Genomic DNA, 25,943 nt, shown 5'->3' with positions numbered 1-25,943 from the left:
TTTATGCCTTCTGTATTACAGATATAATTTGTTTGTTTGAATTATCTTATATAATTATTTTTAAAATTCTTATTAAATTAAACCATAAAATTATCTCATCATAAAATTATGATTACTCATTGTTTATTGGTTTTAGTCGATTTTAATTATTTAACGAATACTTCTCAAACGGATTGTTTTGAAATGAAATCATGTCAGCATTACTAAAAATAATTTTAGGTATATTTTTGCTTGACAATGTTCTATTTTAACATTCCGGAAAGGACATTTTTAAGGAAATTAGTTTGTATTTATATTAAATCGGTCATTCTGATAAAAAAAAAAAAAAAGGCTTAAGAACGTGACAAATCAAATATTTAAGTAAGGTAACTTTGTGGGTAAGCTGTAATTTCAACTTTTAACAAGGTATGATTATATCTGACTTAGTACATTGCAAATCACACTTTTTGCTATTACTTCAAATAAAAAGTTCGGGCAACATTCGTTATTCTGTTGTAAAGAACACTGAATTCTACTTTACATTAGTATAGGTGTATCAAATTAGATTGTGTCGCTGATTTTTTTATTCAGTACAAATCAAGTGGACCTCAAACCTTCTTACATAACTTGCAACTGTTGGGAGTGTTGCACGAAATAACTTTGTAAAACTACCATTTTCTTCTGCAGGAAGTCTTAACATGTCAGTTTTACATTAAATATTCTTATAGACTCGAACTAAATCCTCCAGGATCTCTGTCGCATCCAATCCTTACAATCAAAAGTCCTCCTCCCGTATTATGTCTCTAACCTCATCCTTCACAAAGATCATCGAATCTATCCATTCACGATTCCTCAATTTCTACAGAAGCTTATCCAAATTCGACAGCTGGAACTCTTTCCTTTAATTGTCCAACAAGATATCTAAAACCACGTTGGTCTTATGATCTTCTATTGCACACAATTCACACAATTTCTCGCTTCCTATATGTTATGCATCGGCTATCCCGGGGCAGTTTTGCATCATATAACTGTAATTACTCTCTACCTACACTTTGCCTGATGTATATATGCATTGTGAAGGTAGCAATAAATAAATAATGAAAAAAGTTATTATATAAATATCTTCTTATTATTCAATAAGAATTGCAATATCTGATTGAGTCAAATTCACTAGATAGATCTTTGCTAGCACATAGATAAAAGATGAATTTAATAGACTTCACTTTGTCTTTGATTTCTTACTTCGTGTTCAATTAAGCGAACTCTATTGGTCGTATGACCCCTGCAGCTTTTCCTAGCCGTGAACCTAGCAAAATCTGAACAAGTTTCGAAAATCTCCAGGAGATCATTTTCCGTTATTCTTGTTTCGAAATCACATTCTTGCAATCACTATGTTTGCTGTATTGTATTCTTTGGTTATCTTCGTCAAGCTACGAATCTCTAAGCTCTTTACATCTCCTGCTGTTTTTTTTTTTAATCTCTATCCTAAAGTGTTACATCAAAATGAGAGTAAGATCTTTTAATAAAAATTTTCTTTACAAGTAAACATTGCAGTATGTAAACAGTGAATATAGGTTTCGTGACCGTAAATTATTCAATTAAGGATTCAAAATTGGCAGTCAAATAAAAAAAAACAACAACTCGTATTTTTACCAACGTTTCGACAAATATATTGTCTTCTTCAGGGTGTGGCTATGTGCGGGTTGGTTGAGTTACAGAAACTGAAGAAGACAATATATTTGTCGAAACGTTGGTAAAAATACGAGTTGTTGTTTTTTTTATTTGACCGATTCCTCGCCAATTTTGAATCCTTAATTATGTAAACAGTGTTGTATGTGTGAGAAAACAGTACCTTGAAGCCGGCAGGGCTCGGAGATGTCCTTTTATAATATTTATTTCTTACTCTTAATGATTGGGAAAAAAACTTTTCGAGGTTTCCTGAGTTAAAAAAATACTTATATTTTAGAGGATTATCGAGAATTAGTTTTGGGCTTGAGATTTTGGAAATTTGAGTAGGGCAGTGAATGCAAAAATTTGGCCCTTTCTTTTAGTTTTACTAAATTTTTTGGAACCCAGGAGATAATAGAATTTCATCTAAAATCATTTATAGGTAAATTGGTTTTTAAAATTCAAGAAAATCATGTGATTTGAACTAATTGTTAGATTGAATGCAAGTTGTGTAAGCTAAAGACATTAAAAATTTATATTTATGGGTAAACAACAGTTCGCAACTCAAAAGTTGTGATTTATTTATTTATCAAGTGATTGTTTTTTTTTTAAGATTAAATTTTTAATTAAAAAATTTCATTTAGTCGAATTCAGAAAAATTATTATGTTTAGAAGTAAATTTCAATGGCCTGGACTTTGACAATTACTGATTCACTTTGCTAGTTTTTACGTCCTATGTACTACATTGCTTTTAGATTAAGATTCAACCCTTTCTTGACTTTATAGTTCACACCCATTAATAATAATATTTATGAACCTCTTGAAAGTAGTATAAATATTTTAAAATGAAAGAGCAAATATCAGAGAGAGGATGGACAACAAAAAAAAACTGCGTTAATGACTTCGTAAGTGGTAATAACTTGGTTAAATTTAGGCTACACTTGGAACAATATTTGTAAAAAAAGTGGCCTTGGGCTGGCCAATGTATTTAGTTATTGTTTGTAAGGCTAATCATCTTTGTTTGTTTACGTTTGTTTGTTGTATGCGAAGGTTTTGTGTTGTTGTTGCACCGTAGATAATAATTGTTGATCAGAAACAATTTTTTTTTTTTTTTTGCGGGAAGTGGTTTAGAGCTGGGCAATAGCTGTTCTAGTATTTATTCGATTGACTTGACCAACATTCGTTATTATGAAGACTTTTACCAAACTATTCTATCCTATTGTAGACCATTCTACATACCATTCTGTCATCTACTTTCTTTAGGCTCACTGACTTCCAGTTTTTGGCAGCGTTCTCCCGTTTAACTGTATATGACGGTAATGATATAGAACCGTCTTTGGTTTAGGTATTATGAAGAAAAGAAATATAATAAATCATTTCCTACTTTATTAATAAAAAAAGGGATCGTTGTTCATATTATTGCTGATTTTGAAATTGATTTAAGTGTAGTTTTTTGTAAAAATAAATACTCGAAATGACGTGAAAAATATTTCTCATATCCTGATAGTCTCTATAACCGAACTGGCACACTTTCGTCCAGAAGTTTAGATAAAAGAAATGCATCAAGTTCTAATTTATCACTCCCTTTGGTAACTAATTGAATTTACTCAATTTCTGACATTTCCTTGTCTCTTTTTTACGCTTATTTGCTGTTATAATTAAAGTAAATGAAAACTTAATAGATCCTTGGCTTGCTGCTTAACATCCAACATTCCAAGCGTGTTTGCTGGGAGGGCCTGAATATCCTGCTCTGTAAATCGAGAAGTTTCAGTTAGGTCAGCATCCTGAAAACCTCAGCAAGCTTTCCCACGCTCAACCTCTTAGAAAAAGATAAAAATCCTAACAAATCTCTCGTCTATAAATATTTAAAAAATTCCGAACGATATGAATCGTCGTTTCGATTCTTGTAATAGATTATTTAACATTATAATTATTTTACCTTGTGAGAAAGCCTAAATAACTTTTGAAAGCATATACTTCTTTGTCGGCGCCAAGGTAGCCGAGCGGGTTAAGAGGTGAGACCTGCAAAACTAATATGCATTGTGGTACTGGGTTCGATTCCCGGTCTTTAGGTCTTGGATTTTATTTAATGGTTAAATGAGAAATAGTAAAGTACGTTTGCTAGTCGCCTCCGTCCACGACACCTAGTAAAATGGTAGTTGGACGTTAAGCCCCGCCTGAAAAAATAAGCGATTACTTTACTTACTTACTTTTACTTTACTTCTTTGTCCGGGGACTCCTGCAAAGAAATTTTGTTTTCTTTAACTATGAGTGAAGCACAGAATTTGAAAATGATTGTCATGTGATCGAAACTTCTCTTTTTTGTTAAAATTCAAAAGAAAATGTTCATTAAAATACGTTAAAACAATGACGCTTCTTTATAGATATTTTCCAAATTAAACTTGCCTTTATAAATATATAATTTTCCTTTCTACAGTCAGGTAGCCCAGGGCAACATGATGTAAACAAAAGGAGTAACACGTCGATCGAATCAGTCACAAATGAAGACGGCGGTTTTATATTTGTCCTTGGGGCGTGCACTCTGACGTATTTTATCTTAAATAATTTATTATAGTTGTGTGTATTTATATACTGGAGTGTAGTCACATCCATGTTGTTCCCATCCCAAGTAATCAACATATTTATCTGTGAACAATATTTGTCCATTGTCTTTATTTTAATCTACGGGAAGATAAAATTTTATGAATGAAATTATCCATCTTCCACTTGGACCATAATCCTCTATATGGTTAAACGGTGACACTAATCGCGGTATAAAGTATAATGGAATTGCAATGAAACTATTTCGTGTGTAGTTTGTGTTTATCAAATTAGATCTTGAATAATTCTGACAGAATACGTCAAACGTTTTCTCAAATCAGATTGAGAACGCCTAATTAGAATGTATGGACTATTGATTAAAACTAGTTAGTAATGCTCAAAGTTTTATCAGTGTATAATTGCATGTGTATGTTTTTTGTGTGGAGATTCCAAGTGAGTCTTTTATCCAGATAGAGTCCCAAGTAGAACTTCATCAACAGAAGAAAAGTATCTACCATTTAGAGAGCAAGTGGCTATCCAAAGAATGAATTCGAATAAGTATATTCGATAGAATATTCGAGTTGCGATGACAGGATCTTCATGTGATGTAAGGATAGCAGTTTCGTCAGCAAAAGAAAGTGTAGATATGTTTGGGCTGTTAGGAATATCGTTTGTGAATATTGTGAAGAGATTATAGCCGAGATTACTTCCCTGAGGCACCCTTGCTTCCGCAGGATTGTAGATAGAAATAATAGAGTTTTGAGATAATTCCCAAATCTTAATACAAAAATAATCTTCCTAAAATAGCTCCCAAGTATCTCAAGCTAACTATCTCAAGTTCTTCAAAATGTTTCTTATTCTTTAAAAGATATAATTTGATATTATAAACACGTCAAAATAAAATTTGAATACTACAAAATTCAGTTTATTTAATAATACTATCATGTCTTCTTTTAATGTCATTAACATTTCATTTATTTCGTAATGTTTAATAACTTCCTGTGTTGGTTCGCTTTTAGAAGAGGACGATTATTACATAGAAGCGGCCTAGTAACCTAAACTGTGCTAAGTATGAATAGTATGGAGTGACTGTAATTTTTTATGCGTGAATTTTTATGAGACAGTCTTGGGTATTGTGTGCACTTAACCGTTACCATCTTTTCATCATTTTGTGTTGTTCATTTCTGTACTATTATATACCATATGATCTAAGCAATGTTCAAGCATTCAAGAATTGTTTACAGAAAATGATAACTCTTTTATTGTTAAGGATTCAGGGATAGTTGGCTACCAAAACAATCTTTTCTTTTACGATTCATTAAGAAGAATCGGCCAGGTATTCGGAATTGTTTTGTACGAGTTGAACCAGAATATAAAACCAAAAATCGCAAGAAGCGACTGCTTTGGTAATGTTTACTGTTTGTAATTTATCGTTTCCGTAATACCGAGTATCCCCACAGGTTTTTGCTCCTATTTCTGTTCCCAATTTGAGCTTTATAGTTGCCTAACATTCTACACAGCATTATATGAAGAGTTGCTCTGTCAGGTAGCTTCTCCACCATGCATATATTGTACTTCTCATGTACCACAGATTCCAAAGATGCTGATATGCATAAGTGACTAACTTGAGAGACTTATTTTGGGTAGCTTGGATACTGGCAATGTTAGTATTGTAAATCCGGCACTATACTGAACATCATCCAGCCATCATCTTAGGCTATACCATCATCTTGTAAGGAAAGAGGTTACTCTTTTTCCAGCAGTTTAGATTCTGTGAAGCGGATACAGTGCTATTGTCTCTGTTAATTTGTCTCCTTCATTTATATAGTGAAGTCCCGTTTTTGGACACTGTAGTATCGAGGGTAACAGATATTGAGGTTATTGGAGATAGTCATGTGATGAGAGGCGTGCAACTTGAATGTGTTTTATTAGAATATACGTGTTTAGTTATAAAAGGTGTTTTATTTAAAAAAAGTACAACCCGTTGTAACAGACACCTAGGTGTCAAACCACATGTCCAAATGTTTGCCATTTTGTTTTCCCAGTAGCTTAAGAAATTGAATTGTTTACAAGGTCTCATACAGTCGTAACCGTGTTATTCCTTCATAAATTAGATATGTTATACAGCATTTAATTGAAATTTATTTATAAAACGAATTGCATCTATGAGTAGCTATGCATTTAGAACTAACCAGAAATTAATAAGATGAAATTACGAGTTAGTAATAATAAAATTCAAGAACTTATAACGCAAATAAATAATAAAAACAGAACATAAATTTACTGTCATGAAAAGAAAATATTATAACAATGTTAAGGTAGGTATTTATGTTTCAAACAGATATTGAATGAAATTGCGTGTTTTAGGCCCATTTCTTTGACTTGGACAAGCTTGCTCTCTGTCTATCTGCTCGTGTAACAATAGTCTTCTCTTAATATCTTCGAGAACAACGATAATTCATTATCTAGTCTTTATAGTACCAATGGTTTTAATTTGCTTCGCCAGAGTTTTTACTTGTACGAAACAAAACAGATGTGAATCTTCGCTGTTACTGCCAATTTCTGAATTCTGTTTACTATTTTCTGTACTATTTGTCTAAATATTTATTCCTTTCATAATAAAAAAAAGTACTTAGACATTTCCTAAAACCTTCTCACAACCATTTTGATGAACAAAATGGAAGTAAATCGGGAAGATGTTGGTGAACGAGGTTGCTATGTTATTAGGTTAATGTAACTGTAGTGAATAATATTTGATTATTGAATGTAAAAAAAAAATATTGTTTTTAAGAAAAATCACGTCTAAAACTCGGTCAAATTTGATTAAACAGGTAATAAACCATTATAGATATGTAAAAATGACAATTGACTCGGTTTCTAATCATTAAATACCGTCATTAACACGTTCATCGCCTGCTATTTCAGCTGGTACTTTGTTAAATCGTTCGGATCAAGTTCTAAAGATGATAACACGGGATTAGATCATTATTATCAAACTATTGATTAGGAATCATTTTATTTGATTCGCTCAGAAGTAATCTTTAAACAAGACGCTTATAAAAATTCAAAACGATTATAAAAAATAACATGTTGAAGAAAAAGTTAGAGAGATTTGCTCAGTTGGTTTGCAAATCGAAGTTCAAGCTATGCAAATTAAAAAAAATAAGAATATACTGTACAAAATGTTATTTTGCTTGAAGACATTTTCTTAAGTCTTCTACAAACAGCACGCTTTACACAAGAAGTGCATTAAGTTCATTAATTACACTTATTAATCATAATTGTCGCACAGTTCATAGCTCTCGTACATTAACTGTTTCCATGCGCCTATTACTTCGTGACATAAATTTGGCCACATAATGCGGTAGTGTACTGTGATTAACTATGTACTATACCGTTCAACTGTATAATGTACTCTCAACAGAAATGAATACATGATTTTTATGAATATAAAGTTTTGAAGAAAGAGAAGTAATTATTTTTTTGTTTTCAAATAATTTATTACCATAGAAAGTTAGATCAAAATGGTAAAAATACAGCTAATTCAAGCTGTTAAGAAACGAAAAAGGACTAGAATACATTCTTGAGTTAAATTATTGTGAATTGCTATTTATTTTTGTGCTGGAATTACTCCATATTATAATAGAAGACATACATCATTATTATTTCGCAAGTTTGGCATTCAGTTATTTTGTTTAACCAAAATACCTTTCTATAATAATCTGAAAAAAAATTGAATATAATTGTTTTCACAGCTGTTTGTGGAGATCCTGTATTCGAATTTATACAGTTACATTTGTCTGCCATTAAATTTTTTTCCTTCTCGCTCCGGTGATGGACAGTATTGTCTGTAATGACAGAACTATGTTCGAAGGCCGGCAGTTGTACTAAAAAAAGGTTCAGGGACGCCAGTGAACTCAGAGCTATGATCTTAGGACGCCATATTTTATGTGGCGCTGTGATTGTTAAAAATCAAACACAACTGGAAACTAAATGATTGTTTTTTTAAGTTCAGGAAATCCTTAAAACAAGGATATCCAAATAAAACAGGCTGTTAAGATTTTATTTACTTTTTCAAATTGATATTCGTGTAGAAAAGTTAATAAATTTAGAGGAAAAAATGAAGATGGTTGCCTTGTTTTGCGGGTGTTTCAACAAAGAAGAAATAACTAATATAGCCAACTGTGACAAGTTCTATATTAATTTGAGATTGCTTGAATAACTCTGATTCATCAATATTTGTTATTATTTAATAACAATTTATTCAATGAATATTAAAATATCTGTTGCTATAAATATATCTACTGGATGTGACAAATTATAAGCAAATTTCTTAAAGAGCTGATGACAAACTTTTACTTTAACTTCCGCCTAAAACGATTCCTCACTTCACAATTTGATTGGAAACTCTAAGGAACAGAAGTAGTCATAGAGAAGTGTGACTCTCGTAAAAATAACTAACAGTACATTCTAAAAAAATATACTGGTATTTATTGCAGTCCATATAATCATCGCCTTTCTGCCCGCCATAAAACAGCGCAGCATTCCAATTAAAGTTCAATAAAAACGGAAACTCGGTGCTGTTACGCGATACACTATGAATGAAAATAAATACGAGTAGATTATTGAATATACATTCTGTGAACTGTATTGTGCCGAAGGGGTCATTGGCCTCCATTTTTCTAGAATAATTTACACTGAAATTCTCTGCGTGAATATAACCAGAGTAATTTTACTTTGGTTTGAAAATTTCGTTTTGAATTATGATCTTTAAATATCCTTATACTCTAATATTTAGTTTAAGAAAATTGAATTCTAGTGCTTAATAACTAAATTATTTTATTTTCAGTAAACTATCTCTTGCGTTAATTTATTCACTGTAATAACATTTATGCGCCGAATACGACGTAACATCAACATTGAATATAAATATTTACTTAATGGTTGATTTAAATAACAATAACGTTATTATGGCGCCAGGAATTTCATTATTGATCTTCATATTTTCTTTGTTTAAAGAAATGTGTAAACCTATATCTAATTTTTAAAATATGGGTAATATTTCATGTCTTATTAAATTTGCCTTTTTTTCCACCTTTGTATGACTGCTTTGGCCAAAGAGAATAGATGTCCACAGAGAAATTAAGGGGTTATAGGCAGTCAGAGGCGCCAAAAAAGTCATTTTTTCAATTTTTTTGGGGGAAAAACGTGTTTACTTTTTTATTCGGGAACTTTTGCGTCATATCAGTCCATGTTTAAAGAAGTTATTGTAATTTTTTCGTTACAAATTAATAATAATTGTACTAATGGCGAATATTTTAATGCAACACGTCAAATAAATGCAACCCTCTCGTGGACATGATATCTTGAGACTGGGTCATCTGAAATCAAAATTTCGAAAAGATTTCGTTAGTAGATGACTTTATCTCGTACTTGACCGAAGGATTTAGAAAAAAATTGAATTTTTAATTTTTGGGACAACTTTAAAGTTTGATTCACGATTTTCACTAAAAAAATTGACCATTTTATGTTTGTAAAACAAGTTCTATTCATTGGAAAAAAAAATCCTTCGTCCAAGTACGATTTCTATGTGTAAAAGAAATACGTAAAATTTCAAAAAGATCGGTGCAGTAGATTTTGAGAAATCGTGTCCACCGACTTTGAAAACGTAGTTTTGAGAAAAACGCGTTTAAAGTTTTCAGTGGTTAATGGTTTGCGAATAAAACCTGGATAATCTTTTTTTCAACTTACACAGTGTCATCGATTCCAGGCCCATAAAATAAGTCCTCCATGTCTTCCAAAATGTCGTAAGTTTTACGATTTCTGCTGTCTGCGTAGGATTCTTGCCTCCCGCGTAGCAAGTTGAGCTCTGTGCTCAGCGCTGGTAATTCGAACGGTCGGGGCTTGTAAACACTTTCACTCTTACAATTTTGCTCGGATCGACTTGAAATTTTAGGACAATATTCCTGAGATACTATACTTTAATATATATACAAAAAAAAAAATCGATTTTTTCAAATTTCTGACTGCCTATAACCCCTTAATGATAAGATGAATACTTTAGCTCTTCATTAGTTCTACCCTAAACGAATTAGCTAACTTTATAAACAATCTAAATTACGTAATATCTACGGGTAGTCATAGATAGATCTTTTTTTTTTTTTTTTATTTTTTATTTTTTGGCATTGGCTTCCGCCATACAGCCAGCATCGTCTAGGTGCTTATCACTAGAATATCACTCACTCTCCATTCTTACCTACAAATACATTCGCTTCACACATTCATCATTCTACTATATACCGCTATTAACATAAACTACTGCTAATGGATGGAGCAGCGAAAACTTAATCTTTTGTATTGATATGTAACTTCATCTCATCACTTAGCTAACTTAATGCATAAAAAAAGAAGTTGAGTTTTAACAGTTAATCTCTGATAGACATTAAAGCAAATAGAGTTTGCCAAGTATTATCAAGCTGTGGGCACCCTTAGTGGATAACTAGAAAATAGGCTTCCCCAAAAAATGGATTTCGTGGTCTCTTAATTTGTATTTATTTAGTTTTTTGTTTTATAATGCAACAGTAATGTTTCAAAAGTTCATTAATTATGGTGAAAGTTCTTGAATTATTTCCTGGCTGATGTCTTTCCTCTAGTGGACAGCAGGTTATAATGACTGACGCTGGTCTCATGTGAGTTGCATTTACGAAGTAATCTATTACTAGTCAAACAACCACTTTCCGGAAGGCAGTTCCGCTAATAGGAAAAAAAAATACATTTATTTACCAAGTAATGAAAGTATCTCTAGTTATTAGAACCTCACTAATGCTAGCGTACAAAAAAGAAAAGATAAATAAATAAATACAGGAATTTATTTAAATGTTTATCGTAGAAAGCAAAACTTTTCGGCACCAGTTGGTTTGCAAAGAGTAGGTATGTACTCAATATTTATTGTGTCTCGGCCTTTTGACCAAAGAACAGTGTATACAGGGTGTCCCAAGCTATATGGATAACGACTTTTTCTCGGAAACTAAGATAGCTAGAAAAAAACTAAAAAATACGTGTTCCCTTAGTTTTTTGTTAGGAATCCAAATTTAATTTGTAAATTTTTTTCGGTGCTTCCAGAAGCAAGATACAGGCGCCAACTTCATTTTTTCAAATGGGAAGGTGCGGTTTTTATTTCAGAAATAGATTCCTCAATTTTTTTAAAGAAAAATTTACTTGAACGGTTTTTTCTGTGAGCGATATTTTACAAGTTATGAATGAAAACATGATTCTTATAAGAAATGACAAAATTATAATATTATAACAGTTTTTTGATTGAATAAGAAGAAAAGTACTATTTTATTATAAATTGTACTCATTAATATTACAGATCATGCTCGAAATGGCCTCCACCATTAGAGATGTATAGACATGCTCTTTCCTGCCAATCGTCCCTTACTGCCAAAGAAATAGATTCGGCTTTAACCGACTTACAGGTATCTATTATTCTCTGCTTTATCATCTACAGATGCAATCCCCAGCATGATTCTGATACACCTAGATTTAGAAATGCTTTTAGATAAGCAGAAATAAGAAAAGTAAGAAAAAAGTTATGAATAATCACCTTGTTTTTCAGGTATCCCGAAAGGAAATAGTCCGTAGGTGTCAAATCCGGTGAGAGAGGTGGTCACTGAATCGCCCCCCGTGTCGATATAACACCATCAGGCATGTAAAGAGATATCTCGATAGGCAATTTGATGGGCGTGTTATATCGAGGGGACGATTCAGTGACCACCTCGTTCACCCGATTTGACACCTTTGGGGATACCTGAAAAACAAGGTGATTATTCATAACTTTTTTCTTTCTTTCCTTATTTCTGCTTACCTAAAAGCATTTCTAAATCTAGGTGTATCAGAATCAAGCCGGGATTGCATCTGTAGATGAAAAAGCAGAGAATAATAGATACCTGTAACTCCTTTACCTTTCAAATAAATTTTTCTTTAAAATATAGAGGAATCTATTTCTGAAATAAAAACCCCACCTTCCCATTTGAAAAAATGAAGTTGGCGCCTGTATCTTGCTTCTGGAAGCACCGAAAAAAATTTACAAAGTAAATTTGGATTCCTAACAAAAAACTAAGGGAACACGTATTTTTTAGTTTTTTTCTAGCTATCTTAGTTTCCGAGAAAAAGTCGTTATCCATATAGCTTGGGACACCCTGTATTTACTTATTGTAGTGTCTGTAATGATTAGAGATTGCAAGCTCACAACTGGTCGTAACTCACATAAAGATGTTATTATGAGGAAAGTTGCACTGCCACATAAATCTTTAAAAAAAAGAGCAATAATTACCAAGTTGATGCCTAAAACCAGTTTTTGGTCACTTAATTTTTATATTTTTTTTTTTTTTTTTTTTTTTTTTTTTTTTTTTTTTTTTTTTTTTTTTTTTTGGCGCATCAACATCTGAGGTTATTAGCGCACGGAGCTTTTTCCAGTGCACTGCCGGCCTCCGGACAGTGTTCTCTCGTTACAGACAACACTGTCCATCACCGGACAGTGAGCTGTAAGAAGCTCCTAGGAAGAGAAAATCTAAGGGTCAGCTGCTGGATTCGAACCCGGGACCTCCGCGTGGGAGTCCAGTATGCTAACCTCATAGCTAATCCCTTCCCTCTAATTTTTATATTGATTTTAACTAAATTCTACCAATTTGTTTATTACTCTTCGTACTGTTACTTTTTTTCTAAAATCTCTAGTTAAGGGCAGATAAAGTTATTCCGCATTTCCGTTTTGCCTATTTTCAGACATATTAAGGTTTGCGATATAGCAAAATGATAGAAACATTTCTGCCATGTTAAGGTTCATTCTCTGCTAGAAATTTGTATGAAAAAGCTATTCTATTAATTTCAATTCACTAAGTTCTTGCGATGTTTATTATAAGACTAACTAACAGCGTAAATCTTGTGCTAATTCCAACTACCTTTTTTTTGCAATCATCTATTTCTTAAAAAACTAAACGTAAAATCACTATTAAATATTATTGTATTCAATTTAGTATTAAAATTTAATAAATAACTTTATCATAGTGATTGAATAAAACCACTTTATTAGTGTCACTGCTTCAGTTCGTTAACACGTTGTCGTCAAGCTCCTGGTTGTTAACCTATTTAATTTGTAACCCACGCGATCCAGCCTTAATCGATACAATGAAAGCAATTCACAGCAATATTATAAAAAAAAAAAAAAAAAATATATATTTAAAAAATTAACCTTGTTTAATAAATAAAAATAATAAAACTGAGATGTTCATTTGTTTATTCGGCGCTCGTGAGAAATGTAACATTTCCCGCACTAATTACATAAACAACTATTTTAAACAGCGTCTGTTGGTGGTTTCAATGGGCAATGGAAGCATGAGCTATAATTCCAGACAGATCTTTGCAAATATTTACTGGGTTTTGACGAGCTTGCTTGTCCATAAAATGTCCAATGATTTGGAATCACTGCTCCTTGTAGTGACCAGCCACAAATATTTTGGCTGAAAATTAAAGTAGCGAGAATGCAATTTACTTAAATCAGAATAATTTAAATATTCTTAAATTTACTAAACAAAAATCAATGAACAAAAAACTGATTTAAATATATTCAAGGAAAGCCAGTTTTGGAATTCTAAAAGTTTAGTCATATGCAAAGCTGTGCTTTCAACGATCAATATCAGAATTATGTTAATATTTTATTTTCATTCGTAAGATACTTATTGGATTTTAGATCTGGACAGTAGTAAATAAACTGAGATTATCAGTCTCATACATTATGCAGTTGTTCAAGTAGTATAAATTGTTACATAGTTACATTTAAATAGATATTAAAGCAAAAGAAACAAAAAGTAGTTTTAATTGTGATCAGTTTCTTCAGTAGAAGGCCTTGGAGATGTCCTAGTTGGCATCGAATCTCATCATACATTAAATATATTCTCTGCTCGCTTCCTGATAAATATTCAATACAACATGGCGACCAGTCTCTTGCTTGGCAAGTATTTTGTATTGATTGAGACGATTACTTTAGTAAATGTCATTGTGAAAATTAAATATTTCCATATTAATTGTTGGTATTGCTGTTCTTGGATTTAATTAGAATGCGCCTAGAAGTATGGACAGTTATTACCATATTCAATAACATCAAAATAGTAATAGTTAAGAAACGTGGAGGAATAAATAGCCCCAACTTCTAAGAGTGTTTTCCTTGTGTGATAAAATCAAGGACTTCGTGAAAAAGTTTGTAAAATACTTAAATAACAATGATTAAAAAACAAAACAAAAAATCCTTGAAAGTTAAACGTATCTGTAGTCGAATTTCTCTACCCTAAATTGATTAAATCTACCTCTGGTAATGGATAAAAAACCCGAAAGCGGTCAGGGAATTTTAAATCGGAGGTTTAACGTTCAAATTCAGAAGCTGAAAAGATGGATTAATGGTGAGGAGTCGAAGAAAACGGGTATGATGAACAGGTAGTTGGTCCAACAGATAACTGGAAAGTACTTAGCTCCCTGTTGGAAGGACCTAGCTTGACTAGAAGAGCAAGAAGGAGACGCTGTGAGGATAGAAGAGGCTAAACTCAAAGTCATTTTCAATGTTAACCTATTTTATTGACAGAAATGCAAAATCAGGAACAGAAAAAAAAAATTACAAAATTATCAGTAATCATGGAGAAGATTTTTCCGATACAATCATATCTAAAGTGTAAAATATCATTTAATAGAATAACGGATACGAAATAAAGGACAAGGTCTGGCGAAGTACATAATGAATATGTATATAGTTAGAAGGCCAAAGAAGCATGACTGATTACAGGTTCCTAGAGGACAGTTACACCATTTTGTATTTCACAACTCTCCTCATCACAGAAAAAAATGCTCAGGGAAATATTTGTTCTTACAAAGAGCATTATTATTATAGTAAATCTCCTTGAGTAATGACATTACTTTCTCTTTGTAATAAATAAGAGTAATTATTGCGCTTGATCTAATCTTTTATTTCAATTTTTATCCCCAAAAATTCATTACAGTGCGTGGTGTGTACATAAATAATGTAAAAATACATTGGGTTAAATGTCATTAAATGAAATTTTACTTGATCAGCACTAAAAAAAACATTCTTAAAAGAAAAACAGTAAAAATCAGCAGGAAATGGATTAACAGCTCAGTGGAGATCCAGCGATCTGCCGATCCTTAGAGTTTCTCTTCCTAGGAGCTTCTTACAGCTGGCTGTTCGGTGATGAATAGTGCTCGTTGTCTGTGACGAGAGATCCGCGGATACCAATGACCTCAGATGACCTAAACAATCAGTGAATACTTAGTTGATTTATGACGTTTTCTTCCCGAGAGCAATAAAATTTCACCTTCTTGGAGAGAAGCTTGTTATGACTGGTGATGTTGCGGAAGTCCCAAGGGTAAATGTTAATCTAAACACGGAAAGATTCACGACAGCTGCTAGCGTATAATGAGAAGTTCACGTGATTTAAATTAATCCAAATCTAGGTCGTACTTACTTTAAATATGTTATATTTTTAATGGAATCGTAACCTGTGATTGGATAGTGTACCAACAACTTATCGGCAATGACCTGAAAAAGTATATTATTTTTTTTCAGCCCAATTTCTTTATTAATCTAACGTTTCGGGTATTATTGGTGTCCTTCATCAGGAAGTTCTTGAGATGTGGGGAGATTATAACCGCAAAAATTGAATAATTTTATTTTTTTTCATTGAAAACCATATACCTTTCATCAGCCTTGAAAGAAGCCACCAATGAAGGGCACCAGCGATGCTCCTCGAAACGAAGAGATACAATAATGAAGTTGGTTTCCGAAGAAGACTTTGCCATGCCAATAATAATAATAATAATAAAAATAATTATAAAGGGAAGGGATTAGCTATGAGGTTAGCGTAATGGATTCCCAAGCGGAGGTCCCGGGTTCGAATCCAGCTGCTGACCCTTAGATTTTCTCTTCCTAGGAGCTTCTTACAGCTCACTACCCGCTGATGGACAGTGTTGTCTGTAACGAGAGAACACTGTCCGGAGGCCGGCAGTGCACTGGAAGAAGCTCCGGGCGCCAATAACCTCAGATGTTGACGCGCTTTAAATAATTAAAATAATAATAATAATAACTAATAATAATAATAACTACTCCTCTGATTACCTATACAATTCAGAAAGTTTTAATATTAAGTGTTTTGAATTCTGCTGTCAAATAATTCAGAAGTTAAAAAAAAATAAATCGGAAGTAAGAATGATATATTAAGAAAGCATTTCCTGCGGGAAGTGTTGTTCAAACAAAGCGGTAACGACAGTTAAATGGGACCCACTTCTGTGTTATGTAAACAGACGGAGGTTTTAAACGTGTCTGCTCCAGGCTGGCCACCCTAGTTTGGTCGTCACTGAAGTAGTATCCTTTTTCACACCTCTTTAAAGGTTCTTTATGGGATTAAAATTTCTATTTTCATCTAATAATTTAGATTAGAATTTTAGGCTTACTTACCATAGAGGCTTCTTTTGAACGTCCTCATTCTCAGTCAGTGCATAACCATTGTTATAATCTTTCTCCCTAAACAAAAGTTTTATAATTTAAAATGATAATAATAATATTTCGCTTTAAATTTTCTATTTGAAATTTATTAAATTTAATTTTAATAGCTCTGCGTATTTATCAATAAAATTATGCTGAGAGACGTGAACATAGGTGGTGAAGTTGAAATCCTTACATTAATCTACCTCTAATGATGGTTGAAGATCCGAAACCGGTCAAGGATACAATAAACATGACAGATAAAATCAACGATGCTATCAATTTCAATTTACTGCAATTGAAGAGGTATTAGGGTGTCTGAAAGGCTCACTGTAAAGAACTTAGGATAGTTTTTTGTTATTGGCTTCTTGAGCTAGCAAATCAGCCATTTACATTCTTCTTTCGAAGCTTCTTTAGTATATTGAATATTTACAGAGTTATCTTGTTATTTGTTATGAACTTAAAGAGTTCTGCGTAAATGCTGCCATCATCAGCTGCCAGAATAGTATTTAAATTGGCAGGTAACGGACATCCAGTCGCTATCACAGTCCTCTATAAACGTTCTCTTCCTTTAGTATTGTTAGCACATTCCAGGATTAGATGGTTGTGGCGTCTGCTATTATTCCAGAAGTACAGGAGTACTGGAGATGTTTCTGTACCAATCCTGGCTAGTTGGTGCGGCGAATAATTGTGGTTAAACCTCATTCTAATGAGTGTGCTAACAAACTTCCTATTGTAGTTTTTGTATCTATAAAACCAAGGTCTTTTGGGGATACTAGATTATATGGTTGTGTAAAATTGGCCTTTTCTCGCCTTTGACAATTCGTATATCCGCTACCATTCTGTATAGCACTCCGTTTTTGCATAATTCTTAATATCGGAGACTAAAATTGAGTATGGAGATGTATGTTGTAGGGAGATCGCTTCCTTGGCTTTACGATCCACAATTTCATTTCCTCTCAGTCCTGTATGGCCCTTAATCCAGATTAAAGGTACCGATTTGCCCTTTCTTAGAATACTATTTAATAATTGGGAAGTTTCTAAGATTAAAGCGGGTGCATTATTTTCGAAGTGCGATATTTCCCTTTATAGTTCGCTGGGATTCCACTTCTTCAGGTATTTATTAACATTAACTATCCTAAGTTAATGTTAATAAATACCTGAAGAAGTGGAATCCCAGCGAACTATAAAGGGAAAATATCGCAGACATTAACTACCTTCTTCAAATCTTTCAATCTTGTTGAAAATTTTGTAGGTTCTGAAACAAACAGATATTTAATTCGAAACGATAGAACCAAGAAAATCTTGCTAAGTTTCGTGCGTCTTTTATTTGGGCCAGATAACTGAATCTCACTTTTTAAAGTTTCCTGAGCTGTTATATAAGATAGAATATTAAACAGGATATTGTTCTAGAATTTTGCACATAAATACAAATAAAAATTTATATTCCACAATAAAAATAAATAAATAAATGAGGTAATCATTTGTAAATGTTGTACATGAGTGAGGTAATAGAGTTCGGAGCTCTTGGTTCCATACTAACAGCAGTCCATTTCCCTCGAAATCTTTCCGCACTGTCACTCCCGACGACCTTCAAACCTTTACTCTCTCTCTGTCTGCCTTCTCACTCTATCCTGCTCCCTCTGTCCGTACTGCTTTTTTATGCTCAAATGGCTTTGTACACAGATAGACTCCCCTTCATTCTTTCCGGACCTCGTCTCTACTCGTCTTTCTTTTACACCTTTTCCTCGCCGGAAATTACGTACTGACCTAAATGCAATTTTGTATTTTGTATGTAAAATCTCCTTAAAACTTGTAGTTTAAAAAATTAAGTATATGCGTTGATTACACCTTAAATACAATGGCCGGCCATTAAACAATAAACTGTTAGAGAATGAGGAAAATAAAATTTGAAAAATATTTACAATAAAGAGGAACATCCGGTTGACCGATTTTATTTCTCATTTAATCCTAATTATGTTTAATCTTAATTATGTTTATAGCCCATATATTACAGCGAACTGGCATTCTACCAGACTGACCAAACACCCCCTCCCCCAAAAGTGCCCTTAATCGAAGTATTAGAGAAAAACGTTTCTCATAAAAGTTGTAGAACTATTTGAGAGCTATAATTATGCCAAGTTTCAAGAAAATCCAAGGAGCGGTTTTTCTAAAAAAGGTAAAAAAGTGGAAAATCTATTCAGTAAAGTGGTACTTCCGGTAGACCTATTTTGACCAAAAATTTATTGTCGCTTCCTGTGATGTCATATAAACTATATATCAAATTTGAAGTTTCTACGATTATCCGTTCCGGAGGTATAGCGGATAAACTCGCTACAGAGCAGTAAAGTCAGTCCAAACCTATGCCAACAAGGCACGATGGGTTAGACAGAACAAAATTCTAGGAATTACTGGATCTGTAACCCAACGTGCCTTAGCCGTGTTTTTTAATATCACTTTTCTCTCTCTTCTCTCTAACAAGCCGATTGCGATCGGTTTTTGTCGGCAGTTTTCGGCTCCATTGACCAAGATTATTAATTTTATTTCCAATTTATTATTTATCATCTAATATGCTCACTCACACGACTTTTTTTTACTAATACGAACTAATTTTGAAATCAATTAATGAGCACACTCACACGACTTTCTCTTCCCCGTTGTTTGGTTTTCTTGTCATCTACAATTTGTATTAAATAGTAGTTATTTTATATAACACAATGCGTATAAATGGAACTAATTTTGAAATCAATTAATGAGCACACTCACACGACTTTCTCTTCCCCGTTGTTAGGTTTTCTTGTCATCTACAATTTGTATTAAATAGTAGTTGTTTTATATTTCTTAGTGCGTATTAATGGAACTAATTTTAAAATCAATTAACGAGCACACTCGCACGACTTTCTCTTCTCGCTACGTACTTTGCTAGGATTTATTGAATATTGGGATTCGTGTTAAATAGTAGTTGATTTACAGATCCTACAGCCTGAGTATCTTTGTACCTGGTTTGTAGTCATCTGTAAAGATGAAAATTTAAAAAAAATTTACTGGGTACGAGGACGATATTTGCAGTTAGCAAGCAGTCACATGTGTTTCGAAATATGTTGGAAAGGCCAGTTTTCGAGCAGTTTGCCTGTTAAGCCTTCCCCTCTAACCAAATAAAAACTATGCAGCCCAAGAACTCTTCCCTGAACGATCTTCAACTTGCAAGATGATTTCGTGTCAAGATTATGAAGTAATACAGTTAACAAACCGGAAATAATTGTTTAAAATGTAATCGTATCTTTTTCAATTTTTATTTTATTTTTTCCTCAAAATCAACTCTCCATTTTCAGTTTTATTGTTACGAAACACTTTCACTTTTAGTACGGGGAAGTAAAAATGATAATAATGTGAAACTGTAAAAGTAATAAAACATATTATTATTCCCTAATATGGAATATAAATGTTCACGACTTGTAATGTCATTTGCGAGTATTTCATGCGATACAGGCCGTAGCTGTTACGTAGTGTACACGCATGTGGAGATGTTATGAGTAGGTGAACCTTCCGTTTTTGTTTTTTTTGCAGAACCCATAAAACTGTACAGAATTAATTCAAAACGAAAAAACAAAATACCACCCATCCATAGCAAGAACCGTTCTCACATGGCCAGTCACATGTAACCAGGTTTGCTTTAGCTTTGTTCTTATCTAAAGGTTAACTTGTATTTAACGTTAAGTTGTAGTTCGAAGGCTTTGCCCTCTAATTTATGCTCAAATATTACTTTCTCCTAATTGTATCGCGATAGTTGCTAGTTTTCACCAGGAAATAATCCGTTTTGCGGGCCTCTGAGATTGTAAAAAAAATGTTTTTTAGGAAATTTCGTCCTGTTTATGTGAAAAACTTAAATCAAAAAGTAAAATTCGTTAGAAAATTGGAAATTTATATTTCCTTACTTACTCTTTGTTGCCAGGACAACAATAATTTGAAGAAAAAAAGAAACTCTGTCTTCCGAAAGTAACAATTGATAGAATGTTTTTTTCTTTGTTTTTTTTTGGGGGGGGGGGAAATTTCCGGAGAAATGATTCCAACGCTTTTCTTTAAATATGGCTCCCTTGTAGCCATCTGGCTCCCTTATAGCTCTACAACTTTTAAATGAAACATTTTTTTCAGAAAATTTGATTAATGGCACTTCTTGGAGAGAACGAATTCCTGTTGATTTCTGTGAAATATACAATTTTACTCACTTATGTAATAATTATAGAAGATTGTTTACAGTTTTTGGTGACTGACCAATTAATCTAAAAGGAAGAAAGATTATTGCCAATTCCAGTCATGAGTTTTTTTATTTTTTGCCAAGCTTTCTATCCGGATAGTGTCGTGAATGATACAGGAATTAGTGGATTGCGGCTAGGCGTGGAAATCTTGAGTAGGCCAGAACCCAACAATTGAATCAATTTAAAAAATTTAATCAATTAAGTTTATGATTAAATGGAATTGTAATTTTAATCAGTGGCCCATCTCTGATGCTGATCATACTGTTACAGAACAGTTTGTAAAAAAACAAAAAATTTTTTCAGTTTTAGGAGGCCAAAAAACGGATATTTTTGGTAAAAAGTGAAAATGGAAAATCTGTAAAATTATACCTGTTTAGTTACTAATAAAGAGAAGGTAAAGACAAATTTCATGATGAACATTACTTGTCAGTGTAGGGGTAGTGAACACCACACAACTCATCCACTCTAGCGTAGGGGTAGTGAAACCCCACCACTCATCCACTCTAGCCAGAGAGAGAGGCACACAGAGAAGGGAGGCTCGGCGAATGTATATAAGAACGAGAGGAAAGTCAAAAAGGAGATTCTGTGATTCGGAGATTCGGAGATTCTGTAATTCTGTTCAAAGTCTTACACTTGAGTTGTACACATCGTTTAGCCACGTCAGTCAGTCTGTTCTGTTCTTGTAGTGTAAAGTATACAGTCCTTGGCAGTCAGTCATATAAATATATAATATCTTATACCGATACTAAAAGTGTTATTTATCCATCAACATCTACAACCAACATCTCTCTCCTCAACCATTACAGTCAGAGAAAGGATATGTTAGCGTGGTCAGTTGGCAAAAATAACTATGGCAAAATGTCTGCGTCAAAACAAAAAACTCAATTTAAAATTAAAATTGGTCTTGGTCACAAAATACCTTTGATGTAATATGTACACAATATTCTGTAATCTAACAAAATATCTTTTCCTCCTATAGAATCATTTTTATTTTAATAATAAAATGTAAAAAAACTTCTTTTTTCATATTAAATTCAGTAATCGCCAATTTTCTTTTTTCAGGCAAATTTATTGCACTGGAAATCGCTGTCTATGCACCATGCAAGAATCGCGTGATGTTTGTGACGATAGCATTTCAATTATAATGCACTGTTCATGTTCACTTGGCCAACAATTTTGATTAAATTGATGGAGTTACGTATTTACTCATTCATTTTTGCAAGATATCTTTTAAAATATTCTACTTCGTTCATTTCCCATCGTGGAAACGTTTTTACACTTCCTTATTCTCCGGAGCTTTATATAAGAAACAGCTCAATTTTTTATTTTTATTTTTGAAAGTTAATAAATATTTAATTACTCGTATGTCTTAAGATATTATCAATTTATAACTAATTCAAATTAAACGCTCCACCCTCAGCCAGAAATATTTTACAAACATTTGAAACTGAACATTAAATAATTATCAGTTTATTGAACACATGCGACCTTCAATTGACAAATTATACTTTTATAACAAATTCAATAAAATCAACTGAATTAATAAAAATTAATTGCTACCGACAATACGAACAAGACCAAACCGGTCCCATTTTTTTTTTGGATTTTGGTTTTATTTTTTGTTAAGATAAAATGATTATATATATATATATATATAAACTTATTGCTACAAATTATTTTTAAAAAAAAGAATAAATGAACAAAAAATAATTGAGTTGTGTGAAAGTTATGAATTGGGCCACATTCAGTTTGTCCTACAGCGATTTAAATTATTTAGATCGTTAAAATAAATTATTTAAGAAATTAATTTTAAAGTAAACCGTTCATATAACATAATAAACAACGTTCTATATTAAAGCTTAATATCTTTTTATCAAAGAATAATTTTTATTTTCTAATAAAAAGTAAAAATTTCTTTTTCTCATTAAATATTATAATAAAAATGAAGTGGTCAGCTACGAGGGTCGTTTGAAAAGTCCGTGCAAAAATAAAAACTACTTAATTTTTGGGGGTAAACCTTTTTTATTTTTCAACATAGTCTCCTTTTAGGCTTATACACTTCGTCCAACGCTGCTCTAGTTTGTTGATCCCTTCCGAATAATAGGGTTTGTCCAAGTCTGAAAAATAGCCATTCGTTTCTGCAATCACCTCCTCGTTTGAATAAAATCTTTTTCCCGCCAGCCATTTCTTCATATTGGGGAACAAATAGTAGTCCGAGGGAGCCAAGTCTGGAAAATAGGGGGGATGTGAAACGAGTTGGAACCCTATTTCCATTAATTTTGCGACCACAACTGCTGAGGTGTGAGCTGGTGCGTTGTCGTGATGGAAAAGGACTTTTTTGTGGGCGTTTTTCTTGCAGCTCGGTTTTCAAACGGTCCAATAACGATGAATAATATGCACCTGTAATAGTTTTACCCTTTTCCAGATAGTCGATGAGGATTATTCCTTGCGAATCCCAAAAGACAGTCGCCATAATCTTTCCGGCCGAAGGAACGGTCTTCGCCTTTTTTAGCGCAGATTCCCCCTTGGTAACCCATTGTTTAGATTGTTCTTTGGTCTCAGGAGTGTAGTGATGTATCCATGTTTCATCCACAGTGACGAAACGACGCTTAAAGTCCTGCGGATTCTTCTGGAACAGCTGCAAACCGTCCTTGCAACACTTCACACGATTTCGTTTTTGGTCAAGCGTGAGCAATCGCGGCACCCATCTTGCGGATAGCTTTGTCATGTACAAATGTTCATGCAAAATATTATGTACCCGTTCATTCGAGATGCCCACAGCACTAGCAATTTCACGCATCTTCACCCTTCTGTCATCCATCACCATATCATGGATTTTATCAATGATTTCTGGAGTAGTAACCTCAACAGGGCGTCCAGAACGTTCAGCGTCACTTGTACCCATATGACCACTCCGAAAATTTTGAAACCACTTATAAACTGTTCTAATCGAAGGTGCAGAGTCACCATAGTGTCTATCAAGCTTCTCTTTAGTCTCCTGAGGCGTTTTGCCTTTCATAAAGTAGTGTTTAATCAACACACGAAATTCTTTTTCGTCCATTTTTTGAAAATCACTCGACTTCTTAGATTCAAACGAATGCCAAACACAAAGAAATAGACCGATCTGACTGAAACTTGGTGTGTGTTCTTCCAAGAGATGCTACTAACTAAACATAACCTCGATACGCGCCAGTGGTGCTATCTCTCTGACTTTGCACGGACTTTTCAAACGACCCTCGTATTTTTCCTGGCAGGACTTCATGTATCCCGAAATTACGTGTCGTATTTTGGATCGGATTCTCACACTTCGTAGCTATTAACATCTTTTTCCAACAAATAAATTGTAGCTACATAAAGGAATCTATTGTTGGAATTTCCTGTTACCCTGTTCCAAACATTATGCATTTTATCTGAAACCATCCGACACGATTACCCGATTGTAGGGTTGGTCTCATTTGACTCGATTACAATACTTCCGCCCATCTTGCTTAAGTAAAGGGCAAGTAGATATATTATAAAGAATTGAGATTTACATTTGAGGAGAGATTTAGTTCTTCAGACCTCAAGGAAGTCGCGGGGCCATTGGCGATTCAGTCGGCGAGGAGTATTACGGATGTCAGAGGAGGCGAGAGACTGTACAAGAGGATTTGAGCAAGTAGAGAATGCAGTATGGAATTTTTGATATTTAGTCTTGGCTTGTGGGTCTATGAGGTCGGTTGAAGGGTGAGGTTAGTCATGTAGAAAGGAGCGTCAGCTATCTGTCGGAGGAGTTTTGATTGAAATGTCTGTACAGTCAGTATGTTTGTAGGTTTGGCTGAACCCCACAGCTCTAGTCCGTAAGTCCACATAGGTTTGAGAATAGTGTTGTATATTAAGCGTTTGAGTTCTATGGACAATTTAGAGCGTCGTCCAAGTAGTCTGTAAAGAAGTTTCGCACGTTTTGTCATTGTTTGTCTTTTAAGTCTAGTATGTGGGTTCCACGTGAGTCGTTTAGTCTATGTAGAGCCCCAGGTAGCGCACCAGATCTGTACAAGGAAGAGGATTGCTGTTGAATAGGACAGGTGGACAGGAGTAAACGTGGCATGCTGACATTTCTGTGAGTTCATTTTAATCCGCCACTTCTATGCCCAGGATTCTATTTTATGTAAATGTGCCTGTAACTTGTATGAAGCTGATGAAGGACGTGTACTTGTGGCTAGTATGGCTGTGTCGTCTGCATATGTACAGTGTAGTGTAGAGGGTTGTACAGGTATGTCTGATGTGTATACTGTGTACAGAACGGGACCAAGTATACTCCCCTGCGGCACTCCCAGTACTAATTTGAACTAAAAAAAAAAATTGAGTTTTAGTGGTAATTAAAACAGAATTGGGGTTCTGTTCTTATGTGAATCCTATAAGAGGAGAATTTCCCTAAAATATAAAAGATGTAGGTAGAGTCTGAACGAACTTTTTAGCAAAATAGAAGTTTATTGTTATTTTTCTTCTTTATGATTTATCTAACAGTGTAAACAAAAACCATACTTCAAAGTTGATAACAATTATTTTTATGTCCACCTAACGAGGTCTTCATAAATAAAGGAGAGTTAAAATACCCATTATCTTGTCACTTTCCTTTTAACAAAGGAGATCGGAAAGCTCGAAGAAAGTAAACCATAAAAATGATTAATATTAAGAAAATAATAAAATAAATGAGATCCGACCCAGGGTTTAATCTTACTAATTTAATGGGCGATTAAACACGAAAAGCTATTTTATAGGCTATCATGTTAGCGTAATCAGCCATTAAATCCTTAATATGGAGGAATAACACATCTTAACCTTCTTGAATCGGTTATAATATTACTTGTAGATAGGTTATCATTTTACGTTAACCTATTAAATATGTTTTGGTATTTTGTATGCTGTTTAACCATCTAAATCGCTTAATTGTTGAACTGCAGCGTAATGATACCAAC

The 25,943-nt window shown here is 33.4% G+C and overlaps 1 protein-coding gene and 2 long non-coding RNA genes across 9 annotated transcripts in view; 2 read left to right on the top strand and 1 right to left on the bottom strand.

The window, feature by feature from the left end:
* The window catches only part of LOC141457004 (uncharacterized), a 275,187-nt gene that overhangs the window by 12,023 nt on the left and 237,221 nt on the right, over positions 1–25,943 (top strand). The window lies entirely within an intron of this gene.
* Positions 95–22,187, top strand: LOC141457008 (uncharacterized). The gene is made up of 3 exons (XR_012460159.1): positions 95–405; positions 20,300–20,398; positions 22,051–22,187. It is a non-coding gene; the product is annotated as an uncharacterized lncRNA (long non-coding RNA).
* LOC141457007 (uncharacterized) overlaps positions 13,445–25,943 on the bottom strand; it is an 81,996-nt gene continuing 69,497 nt past the window's right edge. For 3 of the 5 annotated variants that reach the window (XR_012460158.1, XR_012460154.1, XR_012460157.1), the window contains 2 exons: positions 16,706–16,771; positions 13,445–13,706 (listed from right to left, as the gene is read on the bottom strand). This is a non-coding gene — a long non-coding RNA (uncharacterized lncRNA). Of the gene's footprint in view, positions 13,707–13,934; positions 15,502–16,705; positions 16,772–25,943 lie in introns of those variants that run through there. The other 2 variants (XR_012460156.1, XR_012460155.1) reach the window with 1 other exon arrangement.

The sequence above is a fragment of the Rhodnius prolixus genome, unplaced genomic scaffold (genome assembly GCF_049639745.1).
Source record: "Rhodnius prolixus isolate KJV_2025 unplaced genomic scaffold, Rpr scaffold_10, whole genome shotgun sequence".
Classification (NCBI taxonomy): Eukaryota; Metazoa; Arthropoda; class Insecta; order Hemiptera; family Reduviidae; genus Rhodnius; species Rhodnius prolixus.
Note: the sequence above shows the minus strand (reverse complement) of the source record. Positions and strands in the feature narration are given on the sequence as shown.